The following is a 20,306-nucleotide window of genomic DNA, read 5'->3' as shown; positions in this document are numbered from 1 at the left end:
TTCCTTATTGATTTTCTGTCTTGATGTTCTGTCCATTATGAATGTGGAGTATTAAAGTATCCTACTATTATTGTATTGTTGTCTATTTTTCCCTTCAGTTTGCCAACATTTGTTTTATGTACTTAGGTGTTTTGATGTTGAGTGCTTATATGACTGCAATTGTTGTATCTTCCTGGTAGGCTGAAACTTTTATCATATAATGTCCTTCTTTCTCTCCTGTAATAGTTATTAGGGATAATTCTTTTTCTTATTTAAATGTGGCCACTCCTGGTGTCCTTTGTTTAACATTTGCATGAAATATATCTTCCATTTATTCACTTTCAGCTTATTTGTCCTTCAACCTAACATGAGTCCTTTGTACACAGCATATAGTGGGGTCCTGTTTGTTTTTTATTCATTCAGCCATTCTACTGATTTGAGAGTTTAATCTATTTATGTGAAGTAATCATTGATAGGGAAGTATTTACCACTGCTGTTTTGATAGTTGTTTTGTTACTCTTATACTTCTTTTTTTCCTTTTTACCTCTTTTACTGCCTTCTTTTGTGTTTCCTTGAATTTTTTATCATGCTATAATTCCTGTCTTTTTTATCTTTTGTAACTATTACAGTTTTTTTGGTGTGTGATCAACTTTGTAATTACATAAAGAATTTAATAACTATTATAGCCTATTTTAAACTGATAATAGCTTAAGTTTAATTGGATGTAAAAACTCTACATTTTAACTTCTCCCCTGCCACATACACTTTGTATTACTGTCACAATTTGTATCTATTTCATATTGTGTGCCTTTAACATATTTTTAGTTAATAGTAATTTTTAAATAATTGCCTTTAACACTCAAATGAAAATTATTTACCCACCACCATTTCAATAATACCATTTTCTGTACTTGTCTATATATTTACTTTCACCAGTGAATTTCATACTTTCTTATCCTATTTTGTTACTGGTTGGCATCCTCTGTTTCTATTCGAAGAACTCCCTTTAGCATTTCGTGTAAGGTGGTTTCTAGGCATAACTAAATCCCTCAGCTGTTATATGAAAAAGTTTGTGTTCTCTCTCTTTAATTGTTGAAGGAGAAGTGTTGCCAGGTGCTATATTGGTTTTACTGTATGTACTACTGGTTGGTAGCTTTTCCGACACTTTGAATATACCAACCTACTCATTTCTGGTTTGCAGTATTTCTGCTGAAAAGTCCACTGATACTCTAATGGGTGTCTCTTTATATATGACAAGTTAACTTTTTCTTGCTGCTTTCAAAATTCTCTTTTTGCTTGAGACTTTTGATAATTTGATTATAATGTATCTGGATGTGAATTTCTTTAGGTTCATCTTATTTGTTCTTTGGGTTTCTAGAATTGGGGTGGACATTTCCTGTCCCAGATTTGGGAAGTTTTCAGCTATTATTTTTTGGAATAAGCTTTCTGGTTCTCTCCCATTCTTTTTCAGAAACTCCCATAACCTTCATTTTGGTCTGCTTTATGGTGTCCTATACGTCCCTTAAGCTTTCTTCACTCTTTGTCATTCCTTTTATTTCCTTTTGGATCCTCTTAATTATTTACAATAAATTATCTGCGTTTGCTGATCTTTTCTTCTGTTTGATCTAGCCTGCTATTAAATCCCTCTGGTGAATTTTTCAGGTCAGTTTTGTTTTTCTTCTGCTGCATGATCCTTTTTAGTTCTTAAACATAATAATTATCTTTCTTGAAATTCTCCCTTTGTACACACATTGTTCTCTTGTCCTTAGTGAGCATCTTTATAAGAGTTATTTTTAATTATCTGTAAGGTAAATCATATAGCTTCACTTCATTAGTGTCAGTTTCTGGATATCTATTGCATCCTTTGTTTGCAACCATCTGCCTGAATCTTCATTTTCCTTGACTTGGCTTTCTTTTTTAATGTTTGTACATTAGACAAAGCAGGCACATCTCTCAGTCTTCATAGACTGAATTTGTATAGAAGAAAACTCCCACTAGTTATTCTAGCCAGAGATCCTGGAGGCTTCTCCCAATTCTTTTCCTCCCCAGGGAGAAGCAGATAGTTGTGTTTTATGTTCATTTCCTCTGTGCTAAGCAGGTAGGGGATGTGAGGGATGGACTTTGGCATCTATCAGCTTAAGTTACTTTCTCTATTCAGGTAACTAGATTATGTGAGACTCATCAGAGCTTTAAAACTGATAAACATAGTCTACCTACCTTTAGGAAGCCCTGGAGAAATTGGGATGCTGGATGCTTGGGCCAAATTCTTCCCCACCTCAGCGGGAAGCTGAGAACTAGGATTATTTGGTGGGTCACTCTGTGTTAAGCAGAGAAGAGGATGAAGGGCATCTCTCAAGTTGCTCTGCCCAGGATATCTAGACAATACTGAATATATCAGAGCTCCAAGATTGGCAAGAAAAAAAATCAGGCCTCTGTGGAGGTCTCTTGGAAATGCTGAATTTGGAAATCAGCCACTTACCCAGCTTTTTCCCACACCCCTACCCCTCCCCTCTAGTGAAACTGGCACCTAGGGACATCTCTTCCTGATCATATGACACTGATCCAAGGGCAGGTCCCGAATCCTCCTACTGGCTTTGTTGAGTCTGTTTTCACATTCTCCTCAGGTGAAGCAACATTTCAATTGTTTTCTCATTTCTTACAGTGTAAATTTGTGCATGAATTGTTGCTGATTAGATGTGTCTGTAGGGATAAGAAAAGCACAGAGCTTCCTTCTGTGCCATCTTCTTCATGGCCCACTTTATGACAAGATGATTTAAAAATTTATAGAAACCAAAAGAGTTAAAGGTAGTCAAAATACATCTGGATAAAAAACAAGGTGGAAAAGTTTCTTTACCAGGTAACAAGGCTATTATAAAATTGCAGCTATTAGGCAATGAGTTATTATTTCAGAATTAAACAAATCACATAAATTTTACCAGAATCATGTTAAGTGAAAATAAGATAATAAATGACCCAGAATTAAGACTCATGCACATATAGCGACTTGATATACAGCAAAAGTCATGGAAACAGTCGTGAAGGTCAGTCTTTAAAAAAGTTGTGCTGAGGAATAGGGTATTCATATAGGAAAAAAAAGAAATTTGACCTGTATTTCACACTGCATCTAAAATTTGGACTATAGCAAACCAAATTGTTAGAGGATAAAAGTTAAGCATCCAGAAATTAATATAAAAGATCTAATACCTTAGATTGAGAGGATACTATTCAATAGAATTAAAAACACCCATATAAAAATAAAATATTGGTCAATTTGACTGTATTAAAAATGTCAAATATTAATTTTGGCTCGGTGCTATGGCTCATGCCTGTAATCCCAGCACTTTGGGAGGCCGAGGCAGGCAGATCATGAGGTCAGGAGATCATGACCATCCTGGCGAACATGGTGAAACACCATCTCTACTAAAAATACAAAAAAATTAGCTGGGCGTGGTGTCACACGCCTGCAGTCCCAGCTACTCGGGAGGCTGAAGCAGGAGAATTGCTTGAACCCAGGAGGCAGAGATTGCAGTGAGCCGAGATTGCACCAGTGCACTACAGCCTGGGTGACAGTGCGAGACTTGGGCTCAAAAAAAAGAAAAGTTTTAATTTTGAAAAAAAGCTGCCATTAGAAGGCATAGCTGATAATCCACAGAGCAATGGAAGATATTTGTGCTAATATATGCACAAAAAATTGTTTCCAGAATATGGAAAGATTTTCTGCCTAATAATAAGGAAAATACAACCTCATGGTTAAATAACTGGATATTTGAAAAAGTCTTTCATAGAAGAGGGTATACAAATGGCCAGTAAATGTAAGTTTTCAAATTCCTTGGCAAAGAGAATATTCGAAATAAAAGGCACAATGAAATATCACTATATACTTATCAGAAAAACTAAAAGCAAGAAGAAAATAGCAGGTGTTGGTGAACTATGGAGCAGTGACAACTCCCTTACAGTTCTGGGAGGAGAGAATAAATACGTATGTTTTTTCGTATTTTTTTTTTTTTTAAGACTGAGTTTTTCTCTGTCGCCCAGGCTGGAGTGCAGTGGCACAATCTTGGATCACTGCAACCTCCATCTCCCGGATTTAAGCAATTCTCCTGCCTCAATCTCCCCAGTAGCTCGGATTACAGGTGCATGCCACCATACCTGGCTAATTTTTGTATTTTTAGTAGAGACTAGGTTTTGCCATGTTGACCAGGCTAGTCTTGAACTCCTTACCTCAGGTGATCCACCCATTCCAGCCTTGCAAAGTGCTGAGATTATAGGCATGAGCCAACATACCTGTCGAGAGTATATTTATACCGTTTATTTGGAAAATCATTTTATATTATTTGCCAATGTTGAATAAATGTAAACCCACAGATCCAAAAGTGTCAATAAATTATTTATTATATACCTAGTGAAAATGCATATGTATGTGTACCAAACAACCTGGATATAAATATCCATGGAAACATTATGCATAAAATCTCCAAACTGGAATAACCCACATATTTTTCCACAATAGAGTATATATAAATTGTTCTGTATTCATGTAATTGAATACATATAACAATGCAAATGAACACAATGCAAGAATTTCACCAAAATTATGTAAGTAAAGAAGCCAGGCACAAAAGACTGTTGTAGGATTTAGTTTATAAAAAACTTAAAAACAGGCATAACAATAGTGTTGAGAGAACCATACTTATTTGGTTAAACCAAAGAAATGCAAGGAAATCATTAATGTAAAAATCAGGCCTGGGACTGCCTTTGCAGGAAAGGAAAGGTTTAATGACAGGGGCATGAGAAAAGCTCCTGAGTCCTTGCAACATGCTGTATGATGGTAGACGTTTTGATAAATCATTGAACTGCATGCGTGTGTGTGTGTGTGTGTGTGTGTGTGTGTGTGTGTGTGTGTATGTATGTGGTGTGGGGAACAAGGGGAAATGTTTTAAAAAGACTGAGAGAATTACTGTAAGTCAATATTAAATATTCTGTTCCCATTCCGTGTTATACTTTGTAAGAAAATTTGTTTCCAAAAGTTTTCATGTAACTTCTAATAATACTGACAGAACTTAAATAATCAGTTATAAGAGAAACCTGGATTATTTCTGCCATGTAAGTAAGAGTACAAGGACTAATGGATCAGGAAGTAATAGCTGGTTTATATTCCAAGCTGTTGTCCCTGATTATTTTTATATCATTGAGCAAATTACCATCTTTCTGAGCCTCACTTTTCTCTTTGGTCAAACAAAGCTGTATGGCAGGATAACCACTTAAGTTCTTGTCCCTCATAATCCATAAGTTGATTAGTATATATCAAGGATCAGCAGACAGAGTTCCAAGAAATCAGTATTTTAGGATTTGCAGACCATATGTCTCTGTGGCAATTACTCAGCTCAGCCATTGTACAATGAAAGCTGCTAGCTACAGACATTTCATCAACTAATGAACATGTCTGTGCTCTAGTAATATTCTGTTACTGAAACAAACTAAGCTCTGGATTTGGTCCTTGGGCAGTAGTTGGCCAATTCCTGGAATGTACTGACATTATTATTGGTCTTCTGTCAGGATTTGTGTCTGGGTTTAGTGATAAATTTGAATAAAGTGAGCATTGAAAATGAACTAACAAACATTGCTAACTCTTGTGCTTATTAAGAACTTGGATTGACTGGGTGTGGTGGCTCACCCCTGTAATCCTAGCACTTTGGGAGGCCGAGGCAGGTGAATCAGTTGAGATCAGGAGTTCGCAATGTGCCTGGCCAACATGATGAAACCCCATGTCTACTAAAAATACACACACAAAAAATAGCTGGGCATGGTGGTGGGTACCTGTAATCCCACCACTGCTTGTGAGGCTGAGGCAGGAGAATTGCTTGAATCCGGGAGGTGGAGGTTGCAGTGAGCTGAGATCGCACTGCTACACTCCAGCCTGGGTGATAGAGCAAGACTCTGTCTCAAAACAAACAAACAAACAACCTGGATTGTCAGGCACTGTGGCTCACTATCTGTAATCCCAGCACTTTGGAAGCCCAAAGCTGGTGGTTCACTTGACCCCAGGAGTGAGATCAGCCTGTACTACATGGAGAAACCTCATCTCTACAAAAAATATAAAAAACTAGCTGGGCATGGAGGCATGCACTTGTAGTCCCAGCTACTCTGGAGACTGTGGTTGGAGGACCACCTGAGCCCAGGAGTTTGAGGCTTTAGTTAGCTATCATGCCACTGCACCCCAGCCTGGGCAACAGAGCGAGACACTGTTCCGCCCTCACAAACAAAAAAAAAAAAAAAAAAAAAAAACTAGATTCATTTTACTTGCTCATTTATGCCAAAACCTTTTGTCAATAGCCTTACTAAGAAGGTATTTGAGCTCTTATTTTGATTCATTTGATTGAGATTTTGTTAATATATAGGGAAGTGATGCCAAAGAGCATGGATAAATTGGAAACGTGATCTTTATTTTATGCTATAAATTCAGTTACATACATATAATGCCTACATTTAAGCATCTAAAATCAAGTAGAAGTTGAATAATCATCTGTAAAAATAAAATCAGTGCATGCATCCCACAGTAATAAATAGATTTCCCAACTTAGTTTCCCTCAAAAACAAGTTTTATGTTTTGAAAATTTAAAATTGATTATGGAAGGTACTTCAGTTTAAGGACATTATGCCATTTTGTTTTTTATTTTCTTGTCTTTTCTACACCTATTTTTTTTTTCTGGCTTTTGCATTATAGACTGTCTAAGAAACTACTATAACTAAGTGGTTTTAGAGTACTCCGAGAATTTTCAACATAAGGAAACTGAACAGAGATACTAACATTTCTGCTTAGAGCTTATAATTTCTCAAGTCTCAAGATTAAATATGGAGAAAACATAAACACATACTGTATAGGCACAACTGAACTCCAGTGTGTAGCATTACTTCCTATAAAATTATTCATTACTTAATTAGAATGTTAATCTTTATATTTCTTTGGATATTTGACCAAGCCACTATATATCATGGTTGTATGAAACACTTATTAATCTTTATTCCATAATTTGGATCTGAGCATTAAAAGACAAATGAATATAGTGTAATCTCAATGGTAAAAGTCAGTACTAATATTTCAAGTAGTAAATGAGATACAAACTCTCATTGAGATGTCTACAGTTTATCCAGTTGTTTTACACTTTACAAACAATTCTGATTGAGTATATTATAAATTATGTACATAAGGATATTTGGATTATAGTTACTAAACAATTTTCACACTTATTACCTCTGGCATTTGAAAAATTTCTCCCAAAATCTAGGATGAATATTTTGAAATAATTACTTGTTAGGTAATGCAGCCCTCCTTGTAAAGATTCAGGATGTTTAGTTTTATGGTGTTCAGTAAGCAGGCCCATTAGTCTATGTGCTTCCCTGCAATACTCACTTATTCTGTCATACATAATTTATACCGTTGTTAAGTATTTATTGACTGATATTCCTTCTTGCTATTGAAGATTTACAGCACTGACACTCAGGAGTTGAGCATCCTTGGAGTAATAGTAAAGAATAAAGTTTATGCACTAGAAAATATTACAAGAAATATCTATCACTTCTGCACAATCAGTGTTTGGGGGATTCTTCTTTTATGAAGTTCTGTCTTATAAGATTCTCTTTGAAGATGATTTCACATAAAGACTGGTTTCCAGATATATATATATATATATATTGTTTTTTTTTTTTTTTTTTTTTTTGAGACGGAGTTTCACTCTTGTTACCCAGGCTGGAGTGCAATGGCGTGATCTCGGCTCACCGCAACCTCCGCCTCCTGGGTTCAGGCAATTCTCCTGCCTCAGCCTCCTGAGTAGCTGGGATTACAGGCACACGCCACCATGCCCAGCTGAATTTTTGTATTTTTGGTAGAGACGGGGTTTCACCATGTTGACCAGGATGGTCTCGATCTCTTGACCTCGTGATCCACCCGCCTCGGCCTCCCAAAGTGCTGGGATTACAGGCTTGAGCCAGAAGTTATATTTTTGATAGAAGATGAGATATTATACATGTTACTCATCTCCCTTATCTTTGTTTTCCTTTTATTAGTTAGGTTTTGATTTCCTTGTGACCATATTTATTCAGACTTTGTAAGCACTTACTCCTCAGTCATGGCCTAAAGAGCTTACAGTTAGCTTTGCTAAATGTTTTGATGGAGTTCTATCACAAAGGAAATTAGGAACAAGTGCAAAAAGAAGTGTGTGTATCACAAGGAAACATTGTTTTGCTACAACATGTATGGACCTGGAAACTATGACTTTAAATTAAACAATGTGTGAAAAAAACAAGTTTATAATAAGCTCATTGACATAAACAAGAGCTAAGGTTCTATGGCATATATTTAAGATGTACAAAAGATTAATAAAAACAAGTAAAATAATTATTTACCCAACTATTTCAGTCAAGGTCACAGGTTGCCTGAACCTATTCCAGCAGCTCAGGGTTCAAGGAGGGAACTTACCCTGTAGAGTTCCAAGTGGAGTGAGAAGGATGATAAAAATGTATTGGAAGAAAAAAATAGAAATACATAAATATATATTTATAAATACATGCAAATTTATACATAACATGTATGTATATGTATATATTTGTATTATATTTCATTCTATAACATGTACTATTTGTACATTTTATAATACACCTAGTTTTGTAAGTTAATAATGCATCTATATCATTGATGAATACATAAATATATATATATGTATGTTAATAATGTCTGCTGAAAAAAAGTAATAATATTAATGTATCCAAAAGGCTTTGAGATCACTGCTGTAGATGTTAGTGTATTCCACCCCAAGTTGCCTCCATAGTCACAGATATACTGAACAATTTTGAATTTTGTCAGTCATTTTACAAAGACTTATTTCATAAACATTTATAAAACATTTTCTTACAAAGAGTATTGTTTATTGGCTCCATAGTATGGAGCTCAGGATGAGTTCTCATGTGTGCACTCCAGTGGTTTTTCTCAGACTCCCTCTCCAATGTACTTCACGAAGCCTTAAAGGCACCTAGTGGTGCCCTTGATTGTGTCTCATCATGAGGCATCAGATTACTCTGGCAGGTCACTTTACTTTGATTATCTCAGCAATTCCAACTTACCTCTTATTTTTTTCCACGCTCAATCAACCTAGTGTTTTGTTCATTACTAACTTAGGAACAGATTTATAAGACGTTCCTTCTGCCTAAACTTACATTACATGCATATCACCATTCCTATTATGTTTCTTTCCTTCCTAACACTGAGCTTCCTCTTATTCTAATATTATCAGTACACTTAAAGTAATATTTATATGTGTCCACGGTTCAGAGGACGCAGTTAATGTCCTATATTTTCTAGTGTTTCCCACAGAGCCATATCACTTTCCAGCAGAGAAGGTAACGAACCACGGATAAAATAGTTGCAAAGATTACTGAGAAAAAAACAGAAGCAGGGAAGTGCAATAATAAAAATTGTAGTACAGGCTCAAATAGAAAGTCCAGTGATAAAGACAGTCAGTAATTGATTTCTCAGCTTGTGTATATTCGATGCTTCAGATAATAAAAATATGATTTTATAATCCCTCACTTCCACTTGACAATTGTCCTATTAATAGGTACAGAGAAGAAGGATATGGGTGGTGTAGATATACAACAATATCAGAATTCCATGCAATTTGCGGTCTGTTGATGTGCCTGTGACTGACAGGTCTTCTCTATGACAGCAGTGTTGACACCACCCTCCAAACAAAGACTGTCCCCTGGAAGTCTCATCAACTTCTACTGCTGTGATGCAGCAGCTTGTCAGAGGGCTGACTTGCCTCATCAGCTCGGCCTCTGCTGACTTGGTGTCATCATGTACAGATTTCTGAGGAGAGGGGTTAAGATGGGATTCTGCTCTGTATTATGTTGGGAATGGTAGCTGTTCCCAGCTGCTCTTCCTCTCAAAGAATAGGAAAGCACAATCCACTTGATAAAGAGAAAGTTTCCTGCTTTGGGTCTAAACAGACCAGATATGACTTAGGTTTCTTTGTCACAGGTTCTTCATTTATGACCATTAATCATGAACAGATTCTAATTTAAAAGTATAGAACCTAAGGTTATATTTAAATTTTACTTACATAATAGTAAATGGTTTCCCATGGAATTCCTATCAACATATGTTGGGTTTATGGTGACTGAAAGTTTTCCCAGCAGTAGAAACAAGAATAACAAAGTTAATGAGCCGCATAAACATGTGGGCACATACTCATTGCACACACAATGCAGACAGCAACTATTTCGAAGGATAAGTTGCAAGGAATAAATATGTATGTAGAATTTGTATCACTCATACTTTACCAACAAATTCATTCATGAGAGATTTTGAAAGTATTTGAATGGAAAAGAAAAGAAAATACAGGTTAGAAATGGAGAACATCAAGTCTTTGGCCCTTGTCCCAGTGACAGGACTTGGGCGAATCAGTTATCCTCATGTGACTCATTGTCTTATCAAACAAACAAACAAAGAGATAGCAGTGCCTGCCTGAAAGTGCTATTATGATAAGCCCATACAAAATTCACTATTTTATTTGTGTTAATTAATGTGAAAGGTAACATGATATGAAAATGCTTTTCCTTTTATTTCAGAATTTTCTCTGAAGCCCCAGAGCTAAAAACAATGAATGACAAATAGTTCTCTTATATTTATAAATAAATGTGCTAGACACATCCAGGTGAGATTTACAGAAAAGGATAAAAGCAGCCCTGCAACCAGTGGTCACATTGTTTATCCAGAATATAAAAGAAAAATGATATTTCAGGGATAATTCATTAAAGCAGGAGAATTTCCAGGAAGTGAGAGTTTCTTATTTTCCCTCCAGTACTCATGGGGAGCAAGATGTTTCTCACTACCACCTTTAGCCAGATGACGGGGTTCCCAAATAAACATTCACACAGGTGAGAGTATTTATAGGAAACAAAAGTCATCATCTTATTCCATACCTATATCACTGTATGCCCCTGTGACACTAAGGGAATGAAGTACAGCTTAGTGAGCAACATGCTAGGACCAAGTAACATGTGTCTTCCAGATATGGAGGAATATGGGGTCACAAAGATAGGTTAGGTGGCTGCTGCTTCCCAGGAGAAGCCTGAGGCCAGATGACTAGCTGAAGTAGACACATGGCATAGTTAGGCAAGGAGAGAGGACAACAGTTGAAGCAAGCAACCAAGACCTATTGTCAGGCCAGAGATACATAATGTTTCCCATAGACCAAGGAGACACTGAGAAAGTAGATGTGTGAGATCTCTTAAAGAGCACATTACAAGAGAGTTGCTTGCCAGGGTAAAAGAACTCTAGCAGAGAGAAGCAAGAGATGGGAGGCCCAGGGTGTGAGAGCAGAGGGTATTGAGTTTAGGGATCAAGAGGATCAAGTAGAGAGTGTTCCTCTCATCAAGGACGAATGCAGTATGAATGGGCATGGGGTCTCTAAAGAATCCAAGCCTTCATGAAGAGAACAATGAGACTAACAGAAGGTGTAATGGTCAGGTAACATCTAATAACTAAGAAGTGGTTTTGATTCTCTTTTTTCAGTTGCCTCTGCTTATCACTCCAACTCTATTGGAACCAAAGCAGGAGGTGAGAACTAGTGAACTAAGAGTTAAGAATAAATCTTAGCTCATTTCCTTACTGAAGGCACCCATGCTAAGGATCGGTCCTGAATTTAGGGATTTAAAAATCACTCTAATAGATGAAAAATAGAGTGGTGATTGCATGTAGTTTAGATTAGACTTCAAAACCTAAAATTGATATTTTTACTACATTCGAAAGGGACTAGAGTAATAAGATCTTCCCAAAATGTTGATAGACAGGAGAAATAAATTCAACAGTTTATATGTGAAGGAAATGGTAGAAAAAAAAAAATCTGTATACTGATTTAACAAGTTTAGTCCAATTAGTCTATATACAAATATACTTTATGTCATCTATTTAAACACCTATTAACCTAGAGAAAGAGAATAATAAATATATAGATACAGAGAGTCTACATGTAATTTAGTTACTATAGTGTACTAAATACTTTTAATATTTTAATATGTTCCTTGATTCACTAATGCTTTTTTCTTGTAGCACCTTAAGTTTCATGGGAAGCAACACTTATCTACTCTGTTTTCATATAATTTGCATAGGTTGAATGTCTTCCAACTTCAAGGTTAGACAGTGTCCCAAATCTGTACATTCAGTATATTCCCTAGAATCTTGTTCATAGTGATTATGTAGCAATAGGCATGTGATACAAGCAAAAACAGTCAGAGCCAATGAGAGTTCCAAGAATTGAGAAACATAAGCTTCTGTCCACTGGACTTGACAGAAATGGAATGTTAACATAGAGATACTGAGAACTACTTTGTGACCATATGAAGGTAATATGCGTACAGATGCAGCAAAAACTTACAAACGCAGAACTGACAAAAGAATAAATGTTTGATTACTGATGGATTGTTGAGCTCCTGGATTCAGTTTTGCCTAGAATCAAACTAATTCTGTAGTTGTATCATATATAAGCTAAGCTAATAAAATGCTTTTGTGTTTAAGCCAGTTTCAGGTGTTTTCTTCCCACTTTCACTTAAAATAATTTTTAGGAATATCCTTCCTAAAAATTGAGGACTTTCAGGTGAACATGATTGATGGTTGTAAATAAATAATATTAAGTAATGGAAATAGAAGTAGATGAAGTACTTAATCAGTAAGAGTTCATTTCAGTTACATGGACACTCTATCAAAGCTATTTGAAAGAATATCTTTTTTTTTTTTTTTTTTCACAATAAACTGTCCATGGGTGACTATATCTAAGTTTCACAATCTTATAGTCTGTTTCTTAAAATATACATCTTGTTTTAGGATTTTTAGGTAAGACATTTTTGGATTATAGTGCTGTTTACTATATAAGTTGCTTTTAGAGTTGCTAAATATTCCACACATTGTGGTGTGAAAACATAACCTAAGCAATTCGAATTTAATTTTCCTACTTTTTCAAGATTGTTTTGATGTTTGTAAACCAGGAAAATCAATAATTGCTATAAGCCAATCTATGAAAGTATGTTTCCATTTTACCTAGTAATGTAGCAATTGCTAGTGGAGAAGGCAAGCACATCATATGATTAGAGAAAGGAAGCATTCAGCAATCTGTCAAGTTGAGCATAAAATTTGTAAATCTTCTTTCCATTGGAGCTAAATTTGGAAAATGAAATTCTGTAGCTATTCCTTCACACCCACAGATTTGAAAATAGAAAATAAATGCAAGAATTTTTGACAAGTGAGTTTCTGCTGGTTATTTATTTTTGTGATTCCATTATAAAAATGTTACTAGTTAAAATATTAAAAAATACAATATACAAATATAGATAATCCATTATCCATGTTATAGCTAGTAAAGAGTGCTTACTTTGTTTTAGACAATATTCCAAATGCTTGCATGTATTAACTCATTTTTGAAAAAAAAATCCTAAAATTGATATTATCCCCCATTTAACAAAATTGAGAAAGTTGAGGAAAACTGAATTCACTTACCTCAAGTATAACACTATGAGCCAGGGACAAGATATATTTATTGACTCATTTAGATTCCATTTCCCATTCCACAACTATTGTTTTGCTTTCTATCCTTCCATCCTCCTCCAAAGATGTATATTATTAATGTGTTGACTTGGTAGATCTCTCTTATCAGCATTTTCTTATTATAAATTATAATTTACTGTATATAATCCTTTTAAACTTTATTTTATAAGTGCTCTCCTAGTTATTACATGGTCCTTGTAAATATTTCAGTTATAATATTATACTCAAATGACTGAACAAGTCAATGAACTTAACTATTGCCATTTCTTAGAAGAAAGAGTTGTCTTTGAACTTTTACAATTAAAAAATAATGTTGCTACAATAAACATAATGTTTGGTATACATATTTTTATTTGTTTCTGTTTATTTCATCAGGAAACATTCTCAGACTGAGAATTGACAGATCAAAATATGAATACTTGTTTCAATTACATGCTGCCAAAATGTTCATTTCAAGGTAGTTGTCCTAATTTATACTTTAGCAATCTGTTGACGTTTTATTATTATTATTATTGTATATCAAGGAAAATATATACTGTTCCATACAATCTCTTTAATAATTATTGACAGTAACACTGATTATTATTTAAAAGACTCGAGATGACTAGGCTTTCTGTGAATGTCTTTTGAAATTTTTAATACTCCTTAATGTTCAACACAATACTAAATAAAAAGTAGCTGTGCAGCTTTAATATCCCCATCATAAACTCTTCAAATGTTTTCACATTAAAGTATCCCCCCCATGGCTTAACTTAATGAAGATTTGCCTTAAAATAAAACACAAAACATCAAATTATACATTCGACTATTTAACAGTCTTGTCCCTGTTGATTAATTAATTTTCCTAAAAACAAGCCCTAGTGACTTTTATGGAATTGTTTTCATATTTCATAAGTTGTCCTTGATGCAGTTGGTTCCTTTTTGAACATACATCACATATATTATTGACTTACTGGTATTTTTCCAGTGTTTTCTCTTTCCAGATGTTCAATAGTCCTTATTGAATTTGATACGTGACTAGATGTCTTTGCTAAAGCAAAGTTTTGATCTCTAATATTCAGTGACTTGAAATATGCATCACATCAGGACATGTATTAGAGAAGTAATGGCTAAAAAAAGAGAGAACTATGTTTATCTCCAGAGGAACGCTCTCAAGTGTTCACTTCGAATCAGTGCATACATCTGAGGAAATTTCTGAAGATATGGGAAATAACTACTTGGAAAAGATTACAGGAAACAGTGTCTTAAGCTCACATAGAGCTCAGTACCTATTTACAGTGAGCAGGGTAGAAACCTCATAATTCATTGGGCACAAGTTAGGGTGTTAAGAAAGTCCTTTCTCCTGTTTTGGGACAATATTAATCCTCCACTAAATACTGCTCTGGCCCCATTTAGCAAAGCCTAAGCAAGAAAGTAAAGGATCAAACTACTTTCAAGAATAGTTTTAGGAACACAGAAATATGCAACAGCTGATTATGTAAAATATAAATGTCTGCTGTATGATTTAAAAAATGAACAAAGACATACAGAGAAGCAGTAAGATAGAACCTATTGTAAGAAGGAAAATTAGCCAATCATCACTGACAGATAACAAAATTTAAAAACATGAATATTTATAGTTATTTTAGCAATCTGTAATGTCCAGAAAGCTAGAAGAAAGACTAAAAAAATTTTAGTAGTAATGTAGAAGGTATGAAAAAAAAACCCAAACAAAATTATAGAGACAAAATTGAGAATTTCTGAGATAAAAAATGCTATATGTGAGATCAATAACAGATTAGACATTGCAGAAGAAAAGATTAGTAAACTTGAAGACATAGCGACAGACACTATCCAAAATTAAACAGCAAGATAAAAACAAATTTTGAAAACATAGAACATCTTTGAATTGTAAGCCAAATTAAAAAAGCCAAATGTATATGAAATTTCCACCTGGCATTATATTCCTTCTCTTTGCAGAACTTCCTTGAATATACTTTACAGAATATTTCTGTTGGTAATAATTTAACTTTGTATATACAAAAGCATCACTATTTTGTCTTTCTAAAATAAAAATAGTTTTTTAAATGTTCTGTTTTCTTCTAACATGCATTATTTCTTTTTTCTTGAATTATGTGTCACCATACTTGCTTTGCTACTCTGTTGGTAACGTGTCTTTTTCTTTATGGCTGCTTTTAAGATTTTCCCTTTTATCAAATTTTAATCAATTTTAATATGTGAATTGGCATCATTTTTTCATGTTTCTTTCTCTTGCTTCTTCAATTTGGGGTTTCATAATTTTATAAAATTTGAAAAAAATTTTATGTAACTTTTTAAAATATATTATCAGATCTCCCTCTGATGCTTCTTTTTGGGAACTGCAATTAAGCACATATTTGGCTTGTGGATGTTGGTGCATATCAGCAGTCATACTAAATATAAATGATTTGAATTTCCTAACTAAAAGTCAGAGATCATCAGATAGATTTTATTAAAAAGCAAGACCAAACTATATAATGCTTACAATAAACAGTTTACATGTAAAAATATTGGTTTGTTTTAGAAAATGAAAAAAAAAGTGCACTTAGATTAATCAATAAAAACTGAAATAGCTACATAAACATTAAACAAAGCATACATCATTACCAGAAATATTACTAGAACAAAAGGGTTATTTAACGAAGAATAAAGTGGGCAATGCAGCAAGAGAAGACGATCATTGTAAACACTAATACAGTTAATTATTGTACCTCAAAACATATGAAAAAAAAATGAGACAGTTGCAAGGGGAAATAAAATTTACAATTATAATCTGAGGTTTTAACATTGCTTTCACAGTAATTGATAAATAAGAGAAAATAAAAACGGTAAGAAAGAACTGAGCCACAGTATCAACACCAAGTTGACTTCAGAGACTTAATGGACCCCTCTATCCCAAACATAAAAATACACATTTAATTGTACACATAATATTTAACAAGGCCAGATGTTAGCACACTTTTTCTACAAAAAACAATTACTTAATATTTTAAGCTTTTGGGACCTTTGTAGTTTCTGTCACGTGTTCTTTGTTTTTGCAACGCTTTAAAAATGTAAAAATCACTCTTAGTTTATGAGCCACACAAAAAAAGGCCCAAAGCTGTATTTACCCTCCAGGTCATAGTTTGCCAACCTGTGTTCTGTGACATAAAATGTACCTTAAAGAATATTAAAACTTTCAGCTTACAAAGTATGATCTCTCACATGGCAGAATTTAATTTGAAATTACAAACAAAAAAATATTTTGAAAACACCCAAATAATTGGAAACTAAATAAAAACCTTTTTAAAGACCTTTGAGTCAAGAAATTATACAAAGGGGAAATTAGAACATATTCTGAACTGAAGAAAAATGGAGAAAAAAGCCCAAAATATGTGAGATGTATCTATAGCCTTATTTATTAGACAATTTATAAACATAAAAGCCTAATTTAAAAAAAAGAGGAAAGGTCTGAAATTAGTGACTTCAATTTTTCTCTCCTTAAGAACTAGAAAAGTGAGAGCAAATAAAGACCAAAATAAGCATAAGAATTTGGGGGAAAAACTTGAAGTGGAAATAAATGAAACAAAAAAGAGAAAAATGAAAAAAAAATCAATGAATCAAAGTTATTTATTTGATGGTATCAATAAAATTGACAAAATTCCAGAGCCAGACTGATCAGAAAAAATGAGAGAGAAAATATAAGTTGACTACTGTAGAAACATGAAAGTTGACATTATTATAGATTTAAAAACATTTACAGGATAATATTATGGAAAATTATATGCTAATAAAATTGACAGTTTAGGCAAAACAAGCATGCATTGCAATGTATAAACTACCAAAATAAATGATAGTCTACTCAAATTGAATTAGATAACTTTAATAATCCTATATCTGTTAACTAAGTTACTTTTGTAGTGAGAAAAAAAAAAAAAGAAAACACCTTCTAATAGTAAAGTACCAGACCAAGATGGCTGCAGTGGTGAATTCCAAACATTTAAGGAAAATACAACAGGAATTTTAAACCAACTCTTCCAGAAAATGTGTGAGGAAGGAATATTTGCAAACTAATGTTAAAAATTGGACATAGACATGTTATGAAAATAAAACTCTAAATGAATATTTTTCATGAACACATACAAAAATTCTTAAGAAAATTTTAGCAAACTGCATGCAACAATATATGAAAGAATACATACCAGAACAAGTGGAATTTATTGCAAGAATGATGCATAACTTAGTTTATTATTTGAAAGTTAATAATGTTGACCATCTTAATAAACTAAACAAAAAAGACACGATAATCTCAATAGATGCAGAAAATAGATTTGACAAATTCTAACATCCATTCCTGACAAAAATTCTTAGAAAACTAGACATAGAAGTGATATTTCTCAAACTATAAAAGACATTCAGAAAAGTCTGTAGGTAACATCATTTTTAATAGTGAAACTGTTTTTTATATGATAATTGTTTTTCCCCTTAAATCAAGAACAAGGCAAGATGTCCACTTTCACCAGTTCTATTTAGCAGTGTATTAGAAGTTCTAGCCAGTGCAATCATTCATGAAAACAAAATTAAATGCATCCATATTGAAAAGAAATAATTAAAAGAATAAATAATTTATTCACAGATGAGATGATGATTTATATAGAAAATCCAGTAGAATCTACAGAAAAGCTAATGAGAGTTAAATAATTCGGTCTTTATTCACAGATGAGATGATGATTTATATAGAAAATCCAAATCCAGTAGAATCTAGAGAAAAGCTAACGAGAGTTTAGCAGAGTTTCAGAATACAAGGTCAATATATAAAATTTATTATGTTTCTGTATACTAATAAAGGACATCAGACATTGATATTTAATTGATATTCATAAAGAGAATTAAAATTTATGAAATATTTGAGATAAATCTGGCAAAACAAATGCAAGACTTTCTAAATTGAAAAATGATAAAACATTGCTGAGAGACATTTTTACAAAATATCTTAGTAAAGAGAGACATATAATTTTCATTGGTCAGAAAACTTGATATTCAGGTATCTTAGATATGACACGAAAGCATGATCTACTAAATAAAATATTGATAAATCAGATTTTAACAAAATTAATAACTTTTGGTATTTTAAAGACACTTTTAAGAGAATGGAAATACAATCCCTAGACTTGGAGAAAATATTCATTAATCACATATTTGATAATGGATGTGTATTCTGAATATATACTGCACTCTCGAAATTTACAATAATAAGAAAGCAGACAACCAACACCATGGAAGATATATGAATGGAAAATAAGCACATGAAAATATTCTTAACATCATTAATTATAAGTGACATGCAAATTAAAGCCATGATGAGGTATGATCACTGATCTATAAAAATAGCAAAAAAATTTAAATATGTGACCATACCAGCTATTAATGAGGATGTAGAGTAACTGGAATTCTTCATGTGTTTGTGCTGAGAATTTGAGAAAAACAACAACTTTGGAAAATAATGTGGCAGTTTTCTAAAAAGTTAAATATAAATCTGCCATAAGATCCAGCTATTCTACTCCTTGGCGTTAGTACCAAGTAAAATGAAAGTATGTGCTTATACATAGACTCATACACAAATGTCTTCAGAAACTTTACTTGTGATGGCAAAAATGGAAAACAACCCAACTTTTCATCAACAGATAAATATGAAAACACATTGTGATATATGCATACAATAAATTCTGCTCTACAATAAAAAAGAATACATACCACTACATGCTGCTACACGGATGAGTCTCTAATTATTCTGAGAAAAGATTTCAGATTTAAAAGATAGTATCACACTGCATGAACAATTTTATATATTTAAATGCTACGAAACACAAAAAGCAGAATAGTGATTGTTGAGGAGAGAAGAGGGGGTATTACAAAGGAACACAGGAAAACTTTTTGGACTGATGCATATATATAATATGTTGATTATTGTGATTATGATGAGTATATGTGCACATTAAAACTCACCAAATTATATATTTTGTTTGCAGTTTATTTGTATGTCAGTTATACCTCAACAAAACTGTTAAAATTATTTTGTATTGTGATAGCTATTAAACATTAATTATGGAATTCCTTTAATCTCTTGCTAAATGTTAATGGTTTTAGGTAATAATAGTATGCACTTTTCAATTGAATAAATATCATTAAAGAAGAAAACAAATGAGTATACTACCAATTAATATATCTTTGCCTGGACCCAGAAAGTTTAGAAACTTCATGGAAATCAAGGCAATTTTTTTTTCTAACTTTTATTTTAGGTTTGGGGGTACATGTGAAGGTTTGTTACATAAACACGTGCCATGGGGGTTTGTTGTACATGTTATTTCATCACTCCGATGTTAAGCCCAGTACCTGATAATTATCTCTTCTGCTCCTTTCTCTCCTGCAACCCTCCACCTTCAGGTATACCCCAGTGTCTGTTGTTTCCTTGTGTCCATAAGTTTGTATTATTTAACTCCCACTTATAAGTGAGAACATGTGGTATTTGGTTTTCTGTTCCGGCGTTAGTTTGTTAAGGATAATAGCCTCCAGCTCCATCCAAGTTATCACAAAACACATGATCTTGTTCTTGTTTATGGCTGCTTGGTACCCTGTGGTGTATATGTACCATATTTTCTTTATCCAGTCTGTCATTGATAGGCAGCAAATAGATGCAAATTGAATTATTTTGGTGAATAAAGTAGGAACTATCATA

This window comes from Sapajus apella, unplaced genomic scaffold, assembly GCF_009761245.1.
Source record: "Sapajus apella isolate SASKATOON/1434 unplaced genomic scaffold, GSC_monkey_1.0 scaffold12, whole genome shotgun sequence".
Classification (NCBI taxonomy): Eukaryota; Metazoa; Chordata; class Mammalia; order Primates; family Cebidae; genus Sapajus; species Sapajus apella.
The sequence above is the reverse complement of the archived record's forward strand: the minus strand, read 5'-3'. Positions refer to the sequence as shown.